The sequence below is a fragment of the Alexandromys fortis genome, unplaced genomic scaffold (genome assembly GCF_014885135.2).
Source record: "Alexandromys fortis isolate MF-2015 unplaced genomic scaffold, M_Fortis_MF-2015_v1.1 scaffold_56, whole genome shotgun sequence".
Classification (NCBI taxonomy): Eukaryota; Metazoa; Chordata; class Mammalia; order Rodentia; family Cricetidae; genus Alexandromys; species Alexandromys fortis.
In genome coordinates this window covers 9613749-9637384 of record NW_026067935.1, presented here as the reverse complement: position 1 = coordinate 9637384, position 23636 = coordinate 9613749, and the positions used below count along the sequence as shown (strand labels likewise).

The 23636-nt window shown below is 43.2% G+C and overlaps 1 protein-coding gene across 3 annotated transcripts in view; it reads left to right on the top strand.

Moving 5' to 3' along the window:
- Positions 1–23636, top strand: part of Map3k13 (mitogen-activated protein kinase kinase kinase 13) — a 119227-nt gene that overhangs the window by 21453 nt on the left and 74138 nt on the right. The window contains exon 1 of one of the 3 annotated variants that reach the window (XM_050146264.1): positions 3029–3186. The exons of 1 other annotated variant lie outside the window; for it this stretch is intronic. The gene's annotated coding sequence lies outside the window, so the exon portion shown is untranslated. Of the gene's footprint in view, positions 1–3028; positions 3187–5290; positions 5519–23636 lie in introns of those variants that run through there. One more of the 3 variants, XM_050146261.1, reaches the window with a different exon arrangement.

The window sequence follows — 23636 nt, the reverse complement described above, 5'->3', positions numbered from 1 at the left end:
CTTGAGCCACTGCTCACTCTTCAAACCCTTAGAGAGACTGTTCCCTCAAAGTGGGGGTGTAAGGGGCCTACCTAAAGGAAAAGGCAGATGCCTGCTCCCTCCTGTCTCTGCCTTCTGTCTTGTCTCTACTTTGAAGGCAGAATGAAAATGCCTCCTTGTTCCTAGGTTTCCCTGTCTTGATCTTATGACTTCCCGCTCCACTTCCCAAAGGCTGAGTGTGCGCCAACCCTCCCAGTTCTGGGGTTTGTACCACTCTTCAGGAAGTTTCTTCTAGCTTTCTCTGTCACTAACCCCGTCTTCACACTGTGCCACCACCCTCGACAATGGCCTGACCTGGATGATGCAAGGCACAGAGTAACAGTCTCACTTTGTTCTTCTAGTATGTAAAATGTTTCCAGCATTCCAGACAGTATTTTTAGACCCCTGAAAGTTTGGTTATGGCACCTCACCACAATGGATCATCATCATTATGGATGGTGTATTTTGAGGTTGCTAAATATTTGATCAATTGAGAAACAATTTGCTCCAGTGTGTTTGCAGTATCAGTCAGGAGAATTCTTATATCCTTCACTAATAAGCACTCCTTTGGCAGAGAGGATACATTAAAACTTCATCATGTTGTTACAGTTTGTCTAGATAGCATATAGCATTACAAAAATTGCTCCTCTACAGCTGATTTGATGTTTTATTATCCTTTGAAAAAATATTTCAGAGCTCAGATTCAGTTAACTAATGGTACTCTTTTAAGTTTGCCAAACTATGCATGCGTTTAAGGGGTTCCTTTTATCATAAAGATGATAATAGAATTTACCTACATGAGATTTTTATCTTTTTATGTTCATACATATGTATTTAATTCTAAAATTTTTATTCATAGTGATTTTAAGGGCTTATCATCACACATACACACTGAGGTTAGGAGGGAAGTCAATTCAAAACAAGGACGAACAAGCAAAGCGTTAATTATAAAAGCATGTATATTAGACATAAACAGACTGTGACCACAGCAACAGGGACAAAGGTGGTAATTCACTGGATTATAGTGCAGTTACCTGTAATGTGGGTGTCTAATTTTCTAAGAATAGAAAACCTCTCCCTGGTATGAAGCTCTAGTGCAAACCCCCTGCCTGAGCTCTTTTTCTGGGAGACACCATGCACGATGCTGGACAATGCAGAAGCATTTGGTATTCCTTATAATAATCTTTTAAATACAAATGAGACTAAGGGACTGAGTGGCCGTGATCTTGCCAAGCTGATCCAGGCTGGCGACCCCTGGAGCCTGTGTAGCTGTGGGACTCTCCCTTAACACAAGTACAACTTAGTGATTTGTAGAAGAGTATTTTCCTTATTTTTTAAAATCATTTTCTCCGTTTAATGGGAAGTAAGCAAACATAATTGAATAGCTTGCTAAGGTCTTTGAACACTAAATTCCTGTGTTGATTAATGGTGCATTCGCTATGGGAAGGGTACAGAGAGGTTAGGGTTAACACACAGACATGAGAGTAGAGAGTTCAGACCCGTATTCTCAACTAGGAGAGTGTTTTCCATACTAGATAATACCGTTTTGTACAAGCTGCATCCTAATGTGAAAATTTTAGCTGCTTTCTAAGGGTTCTTTATTAGCCGGCCTGCCTACCTGAAGCACTGTCCGCACTGGTTCAGAACCTCAGATGATTCTGCCAGTCTCCTAAAGAAAGGTTACTTGGTTGACCTTTCCTTTGGGGAAAAAAATGTTACTGATCAATTATATGATTTCCTGAATGTATCTGTTAGAGTTTTATTATAATAAAAATAGTGTATTATTTCCATAATTTTGAGTCTTGCATCTGAGTAGTTGTTGAAATTTCTGTTGTAAAGGGGTGAGGGAGTCCACAGTGTTTGACTAATAACGCACCAACTACAGATACAGCGTGCTGCCTTCCATAATCTGATGACTGTGCGCTACTTTATCTAACATCTGCACAGTGCATAATGTAGCCTCTATAGGCCTGTTTACGAAGGAGAAAACTGAAGCTCAGACAGTCTAGGCTCCCGTGATTGACAGGCAGCACAGAGCTTCGCCAGTTTTGACCCCTGCACACTGGTACCTGGGGCGGAAATCCAAGTCTGCATCATCAGAACTTGTGCTAACTGTATCTTTTTTTCTACTATGTTTGATCAAAAGTAACTGCTGAGTCTTGGTCCTTAAGACCTGCCTCAGTTTATAGTTTTATAACAAGCCATTTTCTTTTTTTAAATATACATTTTCACAAAAAACAAAAATTAAAACAGGTTATATTTCTATAGCAAGAAAAAATGTACCATGATTCCTATATTTAGGTTTGGGCTTTTTTGTTTATTTGTTTGTTTGTTTGTTTTTGCCTTTTTTTTTTTTTTTTTTTTTGGTTTCTCAAGACATGGTTTCCTGTGTAACTTAGGTTCCTGTCCTGGAACTCACTGTGAAAAACAGGCTGGCCTCAAAGTCACAGAGCTCCGCCTGCCTCTGCCTCCATGTGCTGGGATTAAAGGTGTGTGCCACCACTGTCTGGCAGACTTTTATCTGCTAATGAATTATGAAACTGTTCTTAAGTAAGAAGACCAGAATCATCTCCTAGTCATTACTGATACCTGAAGGGGTTAATTTGCTGTATAGCTCCCCCATTTGTCCATGTTGCTGACATTAAAAACTATTCAAGATGATAGAATTCAACAAAGGGTTTATTGAGGTAACTATACTGGATGTTAGCCATTAGCCACATGTGATTATTTCTAAAACTTAACGAAAATTTAAAAATTTGGTTCCTCAGGCTGGGCAGTGGTGGCATATGCCTTTAATCCCAGCACTCAGGAGGCAGAGGCAGGTGGATCTTTGTGAGTTCAAGGGCACGTATCACTTGTGATGACCATGTCTGTGCACTCATGTCACCTCAGCAGGGTTCTCTTGGGTGGCGCCCTCTTAGGGTGCACACCTTCATATGTTTGTCTTCCCTTCTTCTTTCCCCACATGCAATGATCACTTCTGAGAATGATGTCTACACCTTCTACAGTTTGGATAGGCACCTTCCTAGTGGCCTCCCGTGAGACTTGACCTAGAGGACCCTGTTGGTTCAGTTGATGGTTCAGTGGTACCGCGAAGCATGCTAACCCAGAGAGAATCCACCAGGCTGAAGTGACAAGGCCATACACCCATCAGTTTTACTTCACCAGGTGATGTATTAAGCCAGCAGTCTTGGGTGGGCTGTTCTTAGGGGCATGTTTAGGCTCTGTACTGTTGAACTGCTGCAGAGACGCTCGCTACCACTGGAGGACTTGTTCAATGTGCTGCTACTAACTGACTCTTGCTATAATTGTGGCAACTTCCAGAGCAAAGCCAACTGGCTTTTAAAATGGCTTTCTTCGTGTGGATATGATTTACATGCAAACCCCTGAAAACTTTTAACATATGTAGCTTGATACACGAGTTGCGGATCTTATTGGCACCATCCATAGTAAGCCCATGTGGTCTGTTGATTCCCTCTGTTAGTTAGCCTGTATGATTTTAAAAGGAAAAATTTTTTTTTTTTTGGTTTTTCGAGACAGGGTTTCTCCGTGGTTTTGGGGTCTGTCCTGGAACTAGCTCTTGTAGACCAGGCTGGTCTTGAACTCACAGAGATCTGCCTGCCTCTGCCTCCCAAGTGCTGGGATTAAAGGTGTGCACCACCACCACCCGGCTGGTTTGTTTTTTATAAGTCTGGGAGTTTGATTGTATTCTTGTTGGTCTTGATTACTATTAAAACAAATAAGTATGCATATTTTTCATCTTATTCTCATTTAATCATTCTCAAGGTTGACATGGATATTTGGCATAGTCTTTGTGGTACCCTCAGGGTCTGCTAGCAACATTTCTGTACTATACCAGCCGGGAGCACTCCTACCCTACATGGATAGATACGCTTCTTTGGTCCATCTTTTCCACAGTGATCTTCTACAGACTTTTTCTAGAGATCGGGTGACCCTCTTTGCCCCTGATATTCTAGTCCTTGTATAAAGCAATAGTGGAAAAGTCTTGTAACAAGCACTTCCCCTCTCTTTGTTCTACACGCATCTTGTGGAGCACTAGAATGAATCTGTGCGAAGGCTCCCAGCCACTAGACTTCTCGCAACTGAGACCGTGTGGGCTCAAGGATTTGGGATCATTTCCAAATACAAAAAGTGATGGTCAGTATTTGCAAAGTATTGATAATTGTAAAGCAAAGTGTTAGGGAGAAGGGATAGTCTGTTACGTTAGTCTCCACTTTGGTATAATGTTAAAAAATTCAGAGTAAATAAATGTCATGAGCCCATTTGGTGAGTGAGCAAGATGTCTTTGCTGCTAAGAGTCCACATTGAAGTCAGATTTTGCTCCAAGATTCATTAAGAGCCTTTTAGAGCCTTGTCTTTTGTTTGTCTTATTTGTTTTGTTTTGTTTGGGGGGGAGGAGGGTTCGAGACAGGGTTTCTCTGTAGCTTTGGAGCTTGTCCTGGAACTAGCTCTTGTAGACCAAGCTGGCTTCGAACTCACAGAGATCCACCTCCTCTGCCTCCCAAGTGCTGGGATTAAAGGCCTGCGCCACCACCGCCCAGCTAGAACCTTGCCTTAATTGAGTGTCAGATATTGAATAAAATTAATGAGGGAATAATGTACTTCATTTAAATCTAACTGTAAGTCACCCTTCTCCTCCCACTTTTGACACACCACAAAGGTCAGGAACATATTGTTATAAAAAGCAATTCAGTTTTAATTGCATGTACCCTTGCCCTATTATTTTAGTGTGCCGAATTGTGTTATGGGTGTATACATGGTGACCTGTCTCTAATCTTAGGAACTAATTCTCTGATTTTGATTTATTTTTCTCACATTAAGCATGTTATTGAACATCAAGAAAGGGGTTAAAGGAAATAGCTCTAATATCCCCAGTGAGTAGAAAGCTCTAGTGATTTAACTTTAAGGCAGTGAGCCTTCCAGAATTCCCTTTTGACTCCTTTATTCAATAGCAAGACCAATGCTTTTATGATAATCACAGTCTCTCTCCTCCCTCTCTTCCCCCCATCCTCTCCTCTCCTCTTCTCTCCTCCTCTTCTGTCCCACCCCCACCCCCACTCCCACACTGCTCCCGCTGCCGCCGCAGCTCTGCTGGTTTGGTTTAAGGCTGTGACAGATGTCTGATTGGCGGGCTCTGTTTATTCTGTGACCAGATTCTTTCTGAAAGAGGGCTGGCCATACCTGCCCGAAGCCTATTGGCTGTGTGTGCTCTGGGCCCTCCCCCTTCCTCCCCCCCACCTTTTCCTTCACAGCACACACCACCACTAAGTCTGTGCGGGGATCCTAAACCAGCCCAATTTACATCCATTCATGAATGTGTGACGTCAGCAAGCCTGAGCTCCTCTGCGGTGGGCCGGAGGATTGTGTGGGTCGATCTCCCGCCCCCTTATTTTTCTAATTCTGCAAGGCTCTGGAGATCAACCTTCCATCTTTTTAGAGCGAGAAAACGGAACGGCATGTGTAGGAATTCTTCATTGTTGTGAGTATTGCACTCTTTTCCTCTTTCAGCAGCGTGTGTCGCACAAGGACAGATGGAGAATTTATCTGTGCTTTACGCTTATTAGAAAACTGTTATTACTGAGAGAGAAACGAGGTGGGAGAGACAGGAAAAGGCCGGAGGAAACCCAAAACCCCCCAACCCCGGCGCGACTCAGGGACTGACAGCTGGGTTTTCTTTGCTTGCTTGTCTGCCGGCTAGACGTGGACATTTTTTGATTACGGTTCTGCACGTTGCCTTTGGATGCTTGCTTGGTTCGTCTTAAAGGGAGAGTCAGTTCCTTTGAGAGGATGTGGATGTGTTGGGGGAGCCTCGGGGAGGACCAGGAAGGAGCTGCAGAAAGCGGGGCCAGCAAGCCGCAGCAGGCTCTCGCTTGCCCTGCACTTGTCTCCTGTGCTGTCCTCCTACCATGGCTAACCCTTCAACCTTGCCTTTGTCTCATAATTGTGTAACAGTCAATATTTTGTGTTTGCAATATGGGAAGATAAATGCTTCTTCAACCATTTTCAAAAGCCTTTATGATGAGAGCGGTTGGGGTATATTCATACATATTTGTGGCTCTTTTAAAAATAGCATTTTAATATCTAAACATCTGCACCGAAGGCTGAACCAGCATTATCCTTAAATTGAAGGATAATTATTTTTTTTAAGATTGCTAATGAAATTATTTCTTCCTGTGTTCCGAGATTGTGTTGTGTAGAAGCGCGCCTGAATATTTTTCTAGGATGAACTTCCAATTGGAAAGTTTGCTCTGCTATGTGTTGGAAATTGGGGAAAGTTCTGGTGTCGCCTGTGTGTAGAGTTGGTTTGAGAATTTGTTTATAGTTCTGACAAGAAGCGTCCGTGGTTGTTTTCCAGTGCTTGTGTTTGATCTGAGGAAAGCTGCTGCACTGTCCTGTTCTGCCCAAGCTGGACCCTGAGCCGGCATGATCTAGCTATATTTCCCAGCTTTGAACAACTGGTCAACTACTCTGAAACATGCCTTTGGTGTTTCTTTGTGGAGAGAGAGAGAGACCGAGACAGAGAGAGAGAGCTCTAGGCCCATTATTTCTTGTCACTCAACCACGTCTTACTTTTCGTAGCCAGTGCCTGGTTTTGAGTTCTCCTAGAGCACAGTTCTAAACTGTAGCACTCATGGTAGCTTTCAGGCCATTCTTCCCTGGATTCTTTGGGGGGAGTTTTATTCTTAATCTTCTAAGTGAACATACTTTCAGTTTAAAATTATCATACCCAAAACTGAAATACTTAATTTTCTTTCTCAAATTAATATTGAATATCCTCATTTTGTTTTCTCTGTGTGTTTTAATGTCCTGGAGTTGCAGGAGGGAGCCCTCCGCCTATTGCCCAGACGATTCTAGTTTTGTGTTTTGCTGTTTTTATTTCCTGAGTTGAACCATTTAATACTATTTTAGATAAAATTCCCAATATTTTAAAATATCTCAATATTTTACAAGATTTTTCTTTTTTCTATCCTCTCAAGACTTTGTTGAGAGCATTTCCAAAGATCTATTAAAGTGTTGAAGTCTACTAGAAGACCAAATGATTAACCTCTAAAAAATTATGTTTATGTATTCAAAGTCATTTTGGGAAATGTTCATTAGATTCTGTCTTTATGCTTACTTCATCAGGCCAGAGCTTTATTTCCATGAAAGAAATTTAGCTTGCACATGGATTTATTGAAGTAACATTGTCCCTCTAAGGCACAGGGTGGATAGAGAACCCCCACCGTCCCACTCCTAGTGGCTGCATTCTAGATTATGTTTATTTTCATGTATAACGTACTTGTGGGGTAAAACAATAACTCTTAATTGTTTAATATCAAACAATAAAATACTGTGTATCAGTGATCATCAATAGATGTCTTTCTGTCTAAAAGTTGAAACTACTCCAGGAGTAGGGATGAATTTATTTAGTAAACAAAGTCAGTCAGAGCAGAGCTGGGTCCTGGGGAACTGGCATCAGCGTGGCTCCTAAGGGCGAGAGGCCACATCCAAGGGCGGGCGTACACGCCGCGGCTGTACTTGGACGCAGAACGCGGGAGCCTGATTTGCACTGTCTACTTCCCCTTCCCTTCCTCTTTGTGCGCTGCTGACTGATCACACGTGGAGCTCACGTGAGCCAAGATAGGCAAGGTGAATGGACCGGCCAGGTGCTGTAGCCTGATACTTGGAGTTTTTGTTAAAATTAAAGAGCATTACCTAGGAACACTCTGCTGGTTGAAGAAAAAATAAGTCATTCCAAGGATATCACGCACCTGCTATGTCTGTTATGGTTCCGGAAAAAGAAATGGAGGAGTCAAAGTTTTAGAAGATGCGATTTTTATTCCCAAGAAATCTAGAAGGAAAATTAGTATACATAACTTTAACATTAGAATTTACAACACAATTTTCCTCCTTCCCTTTTCTTTTCCATCCTTCCTATTTTTTTCACTATTGGGTGGTCTTAGTATATTCACCATGACCACAGTCAATTTTAGAATATTTTCATTATCAAAAAAGAAGAAGAGGAAGAAGAAGAAGAAGGAGGAGAAGGAGAAGGAGAAGGAGGAGAAGGAGAAGAAGGAGAAGAAGAAGAAGGAGAAGAAAAGGAAGGAAGAACCTACATGCTCACTAGCAGTCATTCTTCCTCACCCCTCAGCGCTAGGCAACCACCCATCAATCTCCCGTTTCCTATTTATTTGCTTATTCTGGACATTTCGTTTTTAACTGTGTAAAAAATTTATTGGACTTGGTATATGGAAGTCCAATAGAATGGTCTTTTTTCTGGGCATTTCTTATAGATAAATCATATAGTGTATGATCATTTCTAATTAGCTTTACTCACTTTTTTCAAAGTTCATCCATTACATGTATCGGTACTTCATCTCTTTATATTGCCAAATAACATTTAAGTTTACATAGTTAAATCTCTTTTTTTCCATTCATCTGTTTTATTTCTACTTTTATCTACTAGGAATTCTACTTCTTTTTATATTCATGTACAAGTTTTTGCCTATCCTTTAATTTTCTTGGGGTAGAAATGGCGGGTCGTATGATAACTGTGTGCTGAACAACTGAGGACGCACTGAGCTGCTCTCTATGTTGGCTGCACCATTGCACAGTCCCATCAGCAACGCACAGTTCAGACCTCTCCACATCCGGGGAAGCTGCAACCGTTACCCGACATGTCGCGAGCATCACCTTAGTGGGTGTGAAGTGGCATCTCATCGTGCCTTTGTCGATGTCCCCCTGGCGGCTGGTAATGCTGAGCATCTTTTGATGAATCTGGCCATGCGTGTATCTTCTCTAGAGAAATGTCTATTCAGACTCTTTGAATATACTAAAAAATAGCTATTTGTGTTTTTATTATCGATTTATGAAAGCCCTTTCTATACTTTGGACACAAGCTGCGCTGTGCTAATTAAATGGCAAATATTTTCTCATAGACTGTGGGCTGCCTTTTTCTTCGTGTTGAGTACCAAAACCTACGTCTTTATGAAGTTCAGTTTCTTTCTTTTTTTGTGTGTGCTTTGATGTTATAAAGGCTGTGTTCTCTAACAAATAAGGTCCATTCCTCTGTTTCCATTTGGACATTTTATAGTTTTACCTCAAAGCTTAGTTAATTTCTCAATATGATATAAGAAAGGGATTCAGCGTCACTTTTGAGTATCCAGTTGTTCCAGCACCCTGTTTAAAAGGATCCTCTTTACCCCGATAACTTGTCCTGGCATTCTATCAGAGAACTTTCAAAACAAAATGCTGCCACATGTAATGGCCTATGCTGTAATCCTACTTGGGAGGCGGAGGCAGTAGATTAGGTGTTCAAGGCCATCCTTTAACCACGGTGAGTTCGAGGTCAGCCTTGGCTGCCTGAGACCCTGGCTCATAAAACAACAACATAAAGTCCTGACATAATACTTCCATTCCTGGAGATTCGTATTTAGTTGGCCTGGAAATAGGTAATCGGTTTACTCATCTGTACTTTTGAAAGCGTCACTGATTGGAATATGTGGACAGGGCTGGAAAGTATTAGTTTGGGTAATTTTAGGGTTAGTTTTAGGAAAGAAGAGAGACACTGTTCCTAAATAAGGACCCAGAATGAGCAAAAACGGAATTCTGACGTGGGAAGGAAGAAGGAAAGCGATGAAGTCTATTCATACTAGGAAGCGTGGACTTCTCACGAGTCCCCAAAGCCGCCGCATTGTCACAGTGTAGTGTTAGCATTTGGTTAGCAGTTAGGACGCGCTTATAAACCTCCCCAAAGTTCTTATGTATACCATTTCATTGGAACATAACCCTTAGAATACAAAGTAAATACTATTCTTGTTTTGCAGCTGAGACTGCTGACTCAACCAGAGATTCCAGAGAATATATGTAGTGCTCAATTTTCAAATCCGATTCTGATTCTTAATCTTTCTTTTGTGTACAGTGGATTTTGAGCGTTGGGTGGTACTCACAAATTTTTGTTGATCTAAATCTAGCATGAGTTACAAATCTTATTTTACTCTGGGCTGGACAAAGAGCAAAATAAGTTTAATTGTAGAAATAAAGGGTTGGGGGTGGGCACGGCAGGTGCAGTGGAAGATAAGAGGGTGGGGTTAAAGAGGATTTTCATGGCATAGATAATCATGGAGCCCAGATGCTGGTACTTTGCCGAGATGCAGCTAGCAAGAAGAACTCTAAGAAGATCAAGGGCTAACGTGCTGTACTCAAGAGGTGATTGAAGGGATGGGGGAGAAATCATGATGGAAAGGGGAAGGGGCCAAGGTAGCACTGGCAGGCAGAGGGGCGTTGTCGCTCAGTTTTATTTATTTAATCAATAAGTATTTACTGAGGAGCTAGTATTTATTTTAGGTACTAATGTGTGGCAGAGAACAAAGGAGACAAAAAGACTTGCCTCCTGCTTATTTGGTTCCAATGGAAGGAGACAGGGAGTAAAGAAATAACCTATTTAGTGGTAACGTTTTAAGGAGAAAACTAAACATGGAAGGGATTCCAGAGAACTGGGGGAGGTAAAGTAGAAGAAGCGTCTTCTCTAATTGAATTGTTTTTTATTTCCTTCCAGGTATTGGCTACTCAGAGAGATTAATGAGCCATTAAGCAGAGGCTAAGTCAGGCGAGAAGGAGAGAAGGGGTGGTGGAGGGAGAGGGAGGGTTGGATGCTCTGAGCCGGAACCCTTTAGTTCATCATTTGTACCTGGTGCCTGGAGTTCCATGAACACTGTTGGCAAGTGTGCTTTTGGTGAAGTGTGGTACTGGTGGTTCTTCAACAGATGGAGGGCCCGGCAGGGAGAGTTCTTAAGGAAGCCTTTTAGATTATACTTGCTACCCTGTTGGGAATCATCTTCGTGTGTATGTGTGTGTGTGTGCGTGCATGTGCATACATGTGTATGTGTGTGTATGTGGCTTCATAGCATCACCATGGCAGACCAGTGCGTAGGCCATGGTTAGAATCAGGCAGAGGACTGCAGTGTATGCGGTAGGACAGACACTTCAGCGTCTATTGGTTTTTACATTTTAGTATGAGATACACACACACACACACACACACACACACACACACACTACCTTGAACGGTTCACCTGCCTTCTTCATTTATCTCAATACTTACTTATATTAAGGTACTTTTACAAAATAAAAAAATCACTTTATTGTAAAGAACTTGTATCTAAAAACAGTATGCAGCCAAGTTAACTACTCAATCAAGTGCTGGCCCAGACAGAGAGTCTGAATCCTTCCGTGGACTTGTGTGCAGTCAGAGGAGCCATCCCGCAACCCATCTGTAGACCTTTGCTCTGGATGTTGCGTTTTCACTACCAATTACATTTTTACGTTCTTATCTACCACAAAAAATGAAAAACCCATGACAGAGTTAGAACTAGAGAGACCATCGCCTTAGATCCTCGCCCGTGATTCGCGTGTCCTTTATAAGACGGACATCTGAAACTAAGCCCGTCGTTTTGCTTCTCTGCGGTAAGGCACACTGACACGGTGTGGGAAAGATGGAGCTGCAGAGTGCAAAAGGCCTGCCTGGGGTTTGACCATTCTCAGCAAAGCTGTCGACTTCCTGGTGGCTGTACTTTTACTGTGTGTCCCTTTTAAGATGGGAGACGAAGACTTTGTGTTCAGATGACCGTAATTACGACAGTGTAGGAACCTGGCTGTGAACGGCCAACATCAAACAGGCAAATGACCATTTCTAGGGCAGTCTGGTTAAAATCCAGGCCGATGCTACTCCTTCCTCACTGCTGTGCTAGGACCTCCACGGAAGCTGCTGCCGCTGAGGAGGAGGTAGAGCTGTTCTGTGTTTCAGGTGGAAGTGCCCGAGCAAGACAGGGAAATAAAAAGGTAAACTGAGGTCAGGCTGGTCCCAGGACTTCCTCCTAAATCAGTGGCTATCAGCCTTCTTCAGTACAGTTCCTCATGCCGTGGTGACCCCCAACCATGAAATGATTTCGGCGCTACTGCATAACTGTCATGAATCGAAATGCAAATGCCTGACATGTAGGATGTCAGATATGCGACCCCTGTGAGAAGGGGTCGTGACCCACAGGTCATGAATCACCCTGACCTAAACCGCATCCTGACCTGATATGATCTTGCTGTCTCTGGGCATGCCCACTGTAAGTGGCTTTGCTTCAGCTGCTCGTTGTACTCGAAAGGATGCTTCTTTCCACTGACTGGCCAGGTCCCGGCTGAGGGATGTGGCTGCAGGTCAGTCCCTTCCGTGTGGTGTGTACTACAGTTTTTCTTTCATTTGTCTCGTGTTCTCATATGAAATTCATCAATTCGTATGAATGAATTCATCCATTTATGATTTTCATTGTGATTAAAGCAAACTCAAGCATTTTACTATGGTGGGTGGCTCTTTCCAACAGTCTCTCACTGCCTTCTACTGTCCTTTCGCTCATGGTACAACTGAGTTAGACATGAGTCCTGGGATGAGTGAGAAAGTGTGGGCTATTTGGAGGAGAGGCGGAAGGGGGGTGGAGGAGGGCAGAGGGGGACAGGAGTCAAGGAGAACCAAGTAAACGACACGTGGGGATGAAAATGCCATAAAGAAACCGCTGACTGTAAGCCAGCCTTAACTGACTTAAAAAGTAAACACTAAAAACAAGAAAATGAAGACCTGAAGACCCATTAAATCCATGCAGAGTGTGGCGAGACTTTGTAAAACTCTATTATTTTGCATAATGGTTGCTGGTTTTGAAAATTATTTTCTCATATTTCCCCAAATAGTAAGTTGGTTGAGGGATTAATGTCTTGAACTTGTAGATTTTGTTAAAGAAAGAAATTCAGTTGTGTTTTTTAAAGTAAGCATATTTGGGGAGACAGTTTATTGAGTAGGACCTGAGTTCAGATCCTCAGCACCCACAAAAACAAAACAAAACAAAACAAAAAAACGCTGGGCATGCAGAATTTATCTGTAACCCTAGTGCAGTGACAGCTGGATCCCTGAGCTTGCTGGCTGGTCAGTCTACCTGAGGTGGCTGTCTCCAGGCTCAGTGAGAGATCTTCTCTCAGGACATCCCCATATTAGCCTTTGACCTCCACACATACTTGCACAGGCAAGCACACCTACACACACGTATGCACACACGCATACATACATTGTAATATGAAAACTTACCCAAAGCTCTCTTTCCATTTGTAGATTTGTTTTACCGGGCTAGAATTTTCTTACATTCTTTGTCATATGTGCAATTGCCAAGCAGAGAAGGCTGGTACCTCTTTTTTTCTTTCGTTTTTGTTTCTTTGAGACAAAAATCTCATGTAGTGAAAACTGGTTTCAAAATCACTGTGTCTCTGTGGTGACCCTGAATCCTGCCCCTCCCTCCATCTCCCAAGCGTGGGATTGTGAGTGTGTGCTCCACGCCAGGCTGTGGTATATAGTCTTAGCAGCTGTTAGGGTTTTGTGTGTCGACTCCTTTAGTACCGAGATTTTCTCCGTGTGACAGTGTGATAAAAAGCTGTCTTCTTGCAAAAACCGATTGTGTGTTGCAGGGCACCCCCGAGAGAATGCCCAGTCACTGCAGCTTTAATTGTTTAAAAATACGAAGGAGAAAACAATGTGGGCCTTAGCAGACAGACACTGACTGTCTCCAGCCATTCCCTGGCCTGGGGAGTGGTGGAGAGGACAGCTCTGAGCAGGCGTTCCGTGAGAGGTTGGAGGAGGCAAGATTGAGTTGATTGGGCCAAAGGGCTGAAGAAATGGCTGACGAGGAGGGACAGGAGAAAGATGACAACAAAGACAGAGGACAGAGCCCCAGGAGACTGGGGCTGAATAGAGAGGGCTGCTGGAAGCCAGGAAAGCAGCTCCACCTAGAACTGGGGGAAGTCACTGTAGGATCCAGACTGAGAAAGATTCTATTTTAGAGTCCTAAAGGGGACTGTCACAGTTGCTATTACTAAAGAGGGATCAATTTGCAAAATAAGTCTACTGAGGCTTCTTATTCCCCCCAGGCACGGTGCCTGCATTGTTAGCTGCCGGCAGGCCTGCCATTAATGGGATCCATTAGACTATCTGCAGGCGTGGATAACCGCGGGTAATTGAGTCTAGTGAGATAAAGCCCGGCAAAACACGAGTCAGGACTGCAAGTCTTCCAGAGAAAATAACCCCTGGCTGAAGTAAGCAGAAGCATTTTACCAATCACATAGCCGTTCTATGATATCCCGTATCCCAACTCTCTAAGTACGTATGCATGCCACAAAGGGACATCGCAGCATACCAATGGCTGTTCTCATAGTGACCTCCAGCCCTCAGTGAGTCTCCCTTCCCTGTGTCAGGCAGAGCAACTTCTGGGGAAATGCCCACCTGACCGTGCAGCTGGTCAGGCCCCAGAGCCAAAACGAAGACAGATTTTCCTGTCTTGCTACATTCTCCCTACCCCCGTCTCCTTTCTCTTGCCATTTTGAGTAGAATCTCTTCCATCTGTTCATCTATGGAAAAAAATAACTGAACATTTGCTTTCTATTGCTTGTGCAAATTTTCGAAGCCATGATGTGAAATATTCTCAGAGACCTCAAGACCAGAGTACGTCTCTTGGGGAAAGGAATACAGCGGCATGGCTTTTTTGTTTCCTTCCTGATTTCTTTCCATCAGGACATCTGCTGGCGTACTGACTCTGCTCTCCCTCAACTCACTATGTCCTGCTCGCTGTGGACCTCACTTTATTTATGTTGCAGTATCCAGTGAAGTTCTAAAAGCCTGGGGCCGGCCCTTGCCTCCCTCTCTTCCTCTGATGCCACAGTGGTGCACATGAGTGCCCTGGCTGACGCTATCAAGACTGTCGAGAGTGCTGGGAGGAGGCAAATGCCTGGTGATTACTGGGCCTCTCTTGGAGTCACCGTCTGGTTCTTACTCGCTCTATTGGTACATTTGGAACCGTGGATGATCAAGAAGGCGGGAGTAGTGCGAACTTTACAGGCAACTTAAGCAAGAATGGAGCGGTCAGCCCAGAATCGGTGTGTTAGTCAGAGACCTAAACAAGGGCACAATGCTCTGCTCCTTTCTGGGAAGTTTGGGCCACCGTATTGACAACCTCAGCAGGCATCATAGCCCAGATCACAACTATGCAGGGTGAAAACAGAGGAAGCCTAGGGGTTCTTTCCCTGGAGATGCAGCCATACTCAGATGAGGTGCTCAGTGGAGGAGGTAAGGTGTGGTCTGGTTCTAGGAAGTAAGGATGGAAAGGCTGGTGGTATGGTTCAGTGCCACACAGGTACAAGAGCCAAAGTTCTGATCCCCGGCACCCACATGATGCCTGCAATCCCAGTGTTTGGAAAGTGGAGGCAGGGGATCCTCGGCAAGCTGACTAGCTAGATGACCTGAAGCCATGAGCTCTGGGTTGAATACTAAGATCCTGCCTTAGCCAGGTGTGGTGGCATGCATCTTTAATTCCAGCACTCAGGAGGCAGAGGCAGGCAGACCTGTCTGAGTTTGAGACCAGCTTGGTCTACAGAGTGAGTTCCAGGCTAGCCAAGGCTACACAGAGAGACCTTGTCTGAATTTTTTTAAAAATAATTTAAAAAGAATCATCAGCAGAAGAATTTAATATAAGGTGGGAAGTGATGATTGAGAAAGATATCCAGCATCATCTTCTGGCTTCCACTTGCTCATACACATATGTCCATATGCATGCCAACATACATACACACGTGCACACCATCCATACAAAATGAAAGGAGATAAAGGAAGAAGAACCTCGTTATCATTGAAAAGCCAAGACTATGCTTTGTAAGGAACTGGCTTTGCCTAATGGCCTTCATCTAAGCCTCACCACTCATGAACATGGGTGACAGTTTGGTTTCTGGAGTCCTTCAGTTGAGAGGCGGGACCCAGTGCTTCTGTTAGCAGCTGTATGTCTTGTGTAAACTGTTAAGCAAACCTGAGTTTCTCCTGTGCATGTAATCAACATGACCATGGAGCCAGGTGAGGGTGAGGTCAGGGAGAGAAACTGAGCACAGGGCCCAGTGCACACAGTCCCAAGTGAACAGCAGCCGCCAATACAAGTAGGCTCCTTCTTTGTCTCCTGTGTCGTGATAGGTCGGCTACTGCAGATTGGTATATGGAGGAATTTAAAAAAAAAGGAATAGAAGGAAAAGGAGGGTAGAGGAGAAAGGAGAGAAAGGGGAAAAAAAATATGTCCCAAGAATTCCCAGCTTGTGCTAGAGAGATTGGCACATACACTATAGCAGAATAGAATAGTGACCCTCCGACCTTTTGGTCTTTAGACTAGAAAAGTGAAGACTCCAAAAGAATTCCTTTATCTGAGTTATATATTCTGTATTTAGTAGATTAGGATTTAAAACTGAGAAAGTTCTAAAACATTAATTAATTAAAAAACAACAAATAATAAACTTTTTACTTGCATAAAGGTTATTCTCTTTAACGAAAAATGACTGTTTCCCAAACTTTCAGGCTTTTTTTTTCAAGGCAGTTAGCATTGTGAGTAGGTGTTCCCTGATGGGGACCCACTGGCTGCCAGTTTCATCTGTTGTAAAATACGCTGGATATAGCGGCTGCAGGGACACTCCACAACTTGAGGAGAACGGGAATAAAAGGGGGAAAGAATGTCTTCATTATGAAAATATCCTTACCTCACAGACCCCTGACAGATCTGGGATCCCCCTAGGTTCTCAGAGCCTGCCATGAGCCCCACTGACAGCACACGCGTGTGAGAACCAGATGGCCGCCATGTCTGTGGTGAGCTTCACAGCAGTTTACAGATCGGGGAGGTGGGTGCTGTTCTGATTGCTCCTAGTCTCCATATGGAGCCAATGCTGAAAGGAGGTAAATTCATGGGGTGGTGGGGTGGCATTCAAGTTCAAACAGTCTGGCTCCAGCGTTACACTTTCATGTGCTTCCTTCCTTGGGAAGGAAGTAAAATTTTATAAAAGAGCAGTTTTCTTGAAGATTCTGCCAGAATCTGGGTTCTTAGAGGCGCTCTGAAGACTGCATGGTTGCTGAGCACAGAGCCGGTGTTGGGCTGGTTAGTGTGATCTTCCACAACACATCTTGCCTTGTTTTTAGTTACTTGTAGATGTGTCTATGTCCAATTATGTGCCCAAGAGTTCAGGTGCACCCAGAGGCCAGCGGAAGATGTCAGATCCTCTGGAGTTGGAACTGCAAGCAGTGTGGGCACTGGAAACCAAACTCCAACTTCAGGTCCCCCTTTCTGGTACCTATGTCAGCAGCTCTATTCCACACACCCTAACCTGTCCAGAGTTCTTATACGTGGAGACCGGGTACCAGAAGTTGATGGCAAAGGATAATCCTTCCCCTAAAGTACCTTGTAGAAGAGGAAACACACGATTTATTCTTTTGTGCCTGGCGCCCTTTATTCAACATAACATGTTCCAAGCTCATCCATACTGTAGCGTGTTCCTGAATTTTCTCTTTTTGAGCCAGATAATAAAGATGGGATTTTGTTTATTAAGGATGACATTTATCTGGGCATAGTGCATCATACCTATAATTTCAGCATTTAGGAGACCGAGATAAGAGGGCTGCCAAGAGTTTGGGACCAGCCTGGGCTACATAGTGAGTCCCAAACCAACTTGAGGTACAGAAAGACTCCGTCTAAAATAAATAGAATTTATAAACACAGCACCCAAAGAAATAATGCTTATCTAAAAATGAATATAAAGTGAATAATTTAAAAAAAAGAGCAATAACTTATAATGTTCTGCTTTTATGCCTTACTACCGACTTTCTGTTTTCAAGGATTTTTCCAAAACTCTCATTATTGGGCTGGGGAGATGAGTAAGATAAGGGCATGTTCCAAGTTCAATTCCCAGGACTCACATGGTGGAGGGCAAGAACAGACTCCCAGAGTTTGTCCTCTGACTGCACACACACACACACACACACACACACACATCACATACATACACATGGGTATTTAAAAAACCTACTGTTTTCTCCATTGATGGCTATGCTAAATAAAATCTTTGACACTGCTATGTTTTGAGCATACCACTTAAAGGTTCATGTGCTGGATGCTTGGTATCCAATAGGGTGGTGTTTCAAAGGTCATAGAACCTTTGAAAGCTGGAGTCTGGTAGATAATAGGTAATAAGGTCACAGGTTTCTCCTCAGAAGGAACTATAGGATTGGCTTATCTCTCTTGAAAATTGGTTGTTATAAAAACAGTGAACCTAGCCAGGCTCAGTTCCTTGCTCCCTTCCTGGCCATGTGGTTTCTTGCACTGTACACTTTGTTTGGAATCTCCTGGGGCGGGGCATTCCAGACCACACAGCAGCTCCCCGGAGCTGCCTCACTCCTCACTCCAGACTGTCCCTGAGAAAGGCCACCATTAGCTGCCCTTTCCCCAGAGATGCCCGAGACTGTGCCTACTGGTTATACTGGTTATTTAAGACAGGCCCACAACAGGGGGATCTCTGTGAGTTCAAGGCTAGCTTGGTCTACAAGAGCTAGTTCCGGGACAGCTAGGATTGCTGTCTCAAAAAAAAAAAAAAAAAACAAAAACAAAAAACAAACAAACAAAAAAGACTGGGCCATTAATCTGCCAGCTGTGCTCTTCTGTTCTGTCTCCGGCCTTCCTGAGAGCCGCCCGGGAGTGCTCTGCTTTGGGTTGCCCTGTTTATTAAATCTGGATTTATTTTATTAAGTCAGTTTGGTTTAGCTTATTGCATTGGCAGTGGAGGAACCCAGTAACTGGGGATCCAATTTTTATTATACTTCATCACCATAACACAATCTAACATTAACTTTACAGAGTCTCCAGAATCGTGAGCTAGCTAAATCTCTTCATTTTATGGCCCCTAGACACAGCTATTTTACCATAGTAAAATAAGATAGACTCCTGGAAGAGTAGAAAGAGGGTTGTATGTTATTGCATTATATTGAAATGGGAAGGGAGGCAGAAACAATCCCAAGAGGGCAAAGAGTGCCAGGGTATGTAACACACAAGACCTCAGGGAGCACAGAGCACGTTGGGGCTGCCACGGTGAGTAACACCCAAGACAGAGTATGTAACACACAAGACAGGATATATAACAGACAAGACAGGATATGTCCTTCCTTCCTTCCTTCCTTCCTTCCTTCCTTCCTTCCTTCCTTCCTTCCTTCCCTCCCTCCCTCCCTCCCTCCCTCCCTCCCTCCCAGTGCTGAGATTGCAAGCATGTTCACTATGCCTGGCATTTTTTACATAGATTCTGGGATTCAATTCTTATCCTTATGTTTTCAAAGCAAGCCTTTCACTGACTGAGCCATGCCCCAGCCTGAAAATTATAAGATGTTATGAGAAAAATTCAAACACGTGTATAAGCTCTTAAGAATGTTGGCTTAAACCCTGCATTGCAACCCATTGTCTGTTACTACCCAAGGTGTAAGACCCTCTGCTTTTAAAACACAACCAGTTATATTACTATCTCTTTGTCACAATTTACAAAGTTATGAATGTCTTAGAGACAAGGAAAGGCTCACACAAAATAAAAATAAGAATGGTTTCCTAGGCAAATTGTCCAGTAATCTTTTTTGACCATTTCAAAGTTCCTCACAACTCTTTCTTGACTAGAGCATATTTTGCAGCAGATTTATTGTGGTGATGTTGACACAGGAAGAAAAGGCGAATGTACCTATTCAAGGAGGTTGAGGGGCACTTGGTCAAGATGGGGGAGGTAGAAGAAGAGGCCACAGTGGGGCGGCTTTGGACAGTGAAGTTGTGTGGCCATGGCCAGGAGAGTTTCTGCAGTAAGGACAGGGAAGCTGTGTGGTCATGGCCAGGAGAGGTTCTGCACTAAGGGCCAGGATTCTGGGAGTAGTATCTCAGTAAGGAGCTAATTGTTCCACCTGTTTCTTTATGGCAAAGGGTGCACAGCCTTTCTAGGGGTAGTCCCTGGGCCACAGGATTGATGCAGCCCAAACAGAATGTTAGTTCTCCACCCAGCCCAGAAATTCTAGGCTCTTGACCACAATCAATGTTTTCTATTCTGCCATCTCCCCTCTGCAGAGGAAACTCTAAAAATATTTAGGATCCAGGTTCAGGATCAGAGCCCCAGAACAGTTTTGGTATATCTGGCCTCTGGCAAAGACGAGGCTGCCAAGAGGCCTGAGAACATTTCTGACTTTCAGCCAAGAAGGAAACTGGTTACTTTCCTTCAGGATCTTTTCACTTTCAACCTCCTAGCCAGTTTCACTTCCTGTTCCCATCAGTCACCCTTCTGAAGCCTTATCTACGACTGCTTTTCTGGAACTGGGATAATGACTGATTTGGCTTCTGCCAAATGAATGGGGTGTCAGGTGTAGTAGTCGTGGTACTCCTCCCAAGGACTTATTAAAAAAAAAAAAAAAAACAACCCAAAGTCCATCGGTGGTTTTATTTATATAACCTTTGGGTATGGGGAAAAAGGAAATCCCTGACTGGTGCTGAGAGAAAAAGCTGAGGGGGAGGTGAAGGCAAGAGTTAGAACTGGGGGCAGGGAGAAGCCAGAGAGAGGTGGCGTCCATATCAAAGTCCACCAGGATTTCCTGATAATTTTTCAAGAGCATTCATCTATTGGTCCTCCTTGTTTTTCTCTTAGCCTCAAAAACTTGACTTGAGAGTGATAAACCCAAGAATTTCTTGTGGGTACTTTGATAGTTGTTGGAGTGTCTAGAATAACAATGTGAGGTGACACAGATGGCTTTTAGAGAGGGACAGAGAAGAAATTTAGCCATCATTTGATTTTTCAGTTAAAACAATAGTCTGTCCTTCTTGTCCACGGGCAGACCCCGGAGTGTTGAGTTGAGCCATGGTCTGAAGTCTTCTGTCTAGGCATCATCTTTGTTAAGAAGAAAATCATTAGAGAGATACAATGATTTCATTTGGGTTTCAGTTTGTTGTCTAGGGAATGTGATCCCTTAAACTGTTAAAGAAACATAGCAGTAATCTTTGGCTATATTTTCTTGCTAGGTGTTTAAGACTATGCATTTAACCAAATTAATAGTTTTCTTGTTTTACTGTCAAAGCCAGTCGAGGGTCTGTTTCTCAGAAGTCACTTGGGCTGGGGGTTCACCTCTGGCTCCTCTGGTCTTCCGAATCTTTCCAGTTGTTCCCTCTGTGTAAGGATAAGTCAGAGACCTCTCTTGACTATGGTTTTGCTTGGAATCACTGAAGAAGTCTGTGTAGACTAGACACTGGTTAGAAGCCACTTGGGTCTCCATGGCCTCGCTGAACAAGAGAACAGATGATTTCCCACTGGACATTTCAAGAGATGTCCCACAGTTTCCTGGGGCCTTCTTGACTTTAGAGGGTGTCTCAGTCAAAGTTCTGTTGCTGTGAAGAGGCACCATGACCATGGCAATGCTTATAAAAGAAAACATTTAATTGGGGCTTGTTTATAGGGTCAGAGATTTAGTCCATTGTCCTCATGATGGAGAACATGGTGGTTCACAAGCAGACATGGTACTGGAGAAGGAGTTGAGAGTTCTACATCTGAATCTCAAGGTAGCAGGCAGAGAGAGGAACACAAGGCCTGGCTTGGGCCCTTAAAACCTCAAAGCCCACCCTCAGTGACACACTTCCAGCAAGTAGCTCCTTCTCAAGTAGTGTCACTCCCTGATGACTAAGCATTCAAATAGATGAGCCTGTGGTAGCCATTGTCATTCAAACCACCACAGAGGACAAGGGGCAAAAGATTGTCTATTTGATCCCTCTTGGCTCCATTAGTATAGACCTCCAACTATGGTTCCAAGACACTTAAAGGATCAGTTTCACCAGCTTGTTTCTTTTAGCTACCGTGTAATATGTAGACAAAGCTTGGCAAATCCAAATACTTTTAAATAATATTTGATTAGATGTACATTTTTTTCTTAAGCCAGTACTTGTAACTGTTACCAATAACAGATCAATAACTCCAGTGATTTAAGTAGAAGTTTGAACTTTGACCTTAGAAGTTTTAAGAACTTAGACTTTTATAACTTGTACAGCCTACCTAACTTTCTTTGTCATTCTGGAAGCATTCAACCATCTTAACCCTCATATGTTGCAAATCCTTATTTATTAAAAATACTTTTGATTTTCATCCTTTTAACATATTCTTTTATGTACATTTTTAATTATATGAGCCATTATAACATTAACAAATAAATTTGCCATCTGCTGTGAGAATTTTGTCCATGGGAGACAAGCATGTTTGCCCAAACTCTTAAGATTCCAAAGACAAACCAGAGGTCATTTTGCCACAGTCCATGCCAGGGAACCAAGGAGTTTGGGGGCATGGGCAAGACTTTATTCATAGCAGTGTGACCCCAAAACACTGGTACTAAAACGTCTTCTCCAGCATGGACAGTGATTTCCCATAGCCACGTAAGTGGAGTCCCAGCTTCTTGTTCCTTGATATACGTAGGCTATTTCAAATTCTTTATAGTGTTTGACTTTTCCCTTTCTGGTAGTCTAGTCTTTCCCTGTTTCTAACTCAGCTTTTGAAATATTGTAATGCAATATGCTGTTGGTTTCTTTTTCAAAATATATATCCTAAAATTCCATATCAGCATTTTATTCTTCCCCCATTTATAGAAGACATAACAAATGCATTGGAATTATAAATAAATTCAGTCTTCCAGACTTGTAGGACAAGATCATAGGGCCAGCTAGATGGCTCAGGGAGTGAAGGTGCTTGCTACCAAGGCAGACAACCCGAGATCAGAACCTGAGACCCACTTAGTGGAAGAAGAGAACTGACTTCTGCAGATTGTCCTTTGACCACTAAACATGACATGCCCAGCCCATACATGCTAAATGAATAAATCCACGCAGTTGCAACTGTAGCTGGTGACATAGGATTTAAGGAAAGACTGCATTACCAAACCTCACTAAATCTCCATTTCCTTCAAAGAAGCCTCGATACCAGCTCTACCTACTTCACACGGTTATTCTGGAGCTCAAATGGAATTAAAATATATGAATGACTTTGGAAACACAATAGTATACAAATGTAAGATAAAGTCATTTTTACTTGTAGCTCTTTTGAGAAATGTCTCTAAAGACACACCCAGGTAGGGAACATCAGTTGCCCCAGACAGGTAAGAGCTGGCTGTCACCCTTTTCTTTCTTGAATGTCCCGACTGGTGGTCAGAAGGTTATGTAGCGAAGCCCGGTGTGTCCAGTTTAGAGCGACTGAGGAAGGAAGGTGTGGGGGCCTTTTCACTGCTAGGTGACAGGTTTGCAAAGTTATGTACACTCCTGGCAGGTGGCCTCAGACACGCAGCTCCATTGGATCACTGAGCCTTGAGACAAGCAGCCCCATTGGATCACTGAGCCTTGAGACAGGCAACCTTATTGGATCACTGAGCCTTGAGACAGGCAACCTTATTGGATCACTGAGCCTTGAGACAAGCGGCCCCATTGGCTGGTAGAGTTCTGCCAGCATGATGTGGAATGCTTGCTGTAGCAGTAGGTAGAGGTGATCCCTCCTGGCCTCACTGTTAAAATGTTTTCTTTTTTCTTTTTTTCTCTTTTTTCTTTAGTAATGTCACAGTGCCATGTGGTTTGCAAATTCAACAGCCGTGACACGTTTTACTATTTTTTGCTTGGGACTCCCATAACTTAAAATATCTCTCCTTTTTTTTTGTTTTGAACGCTTTATTTATTTATTTATTATTTATTTATTTATTT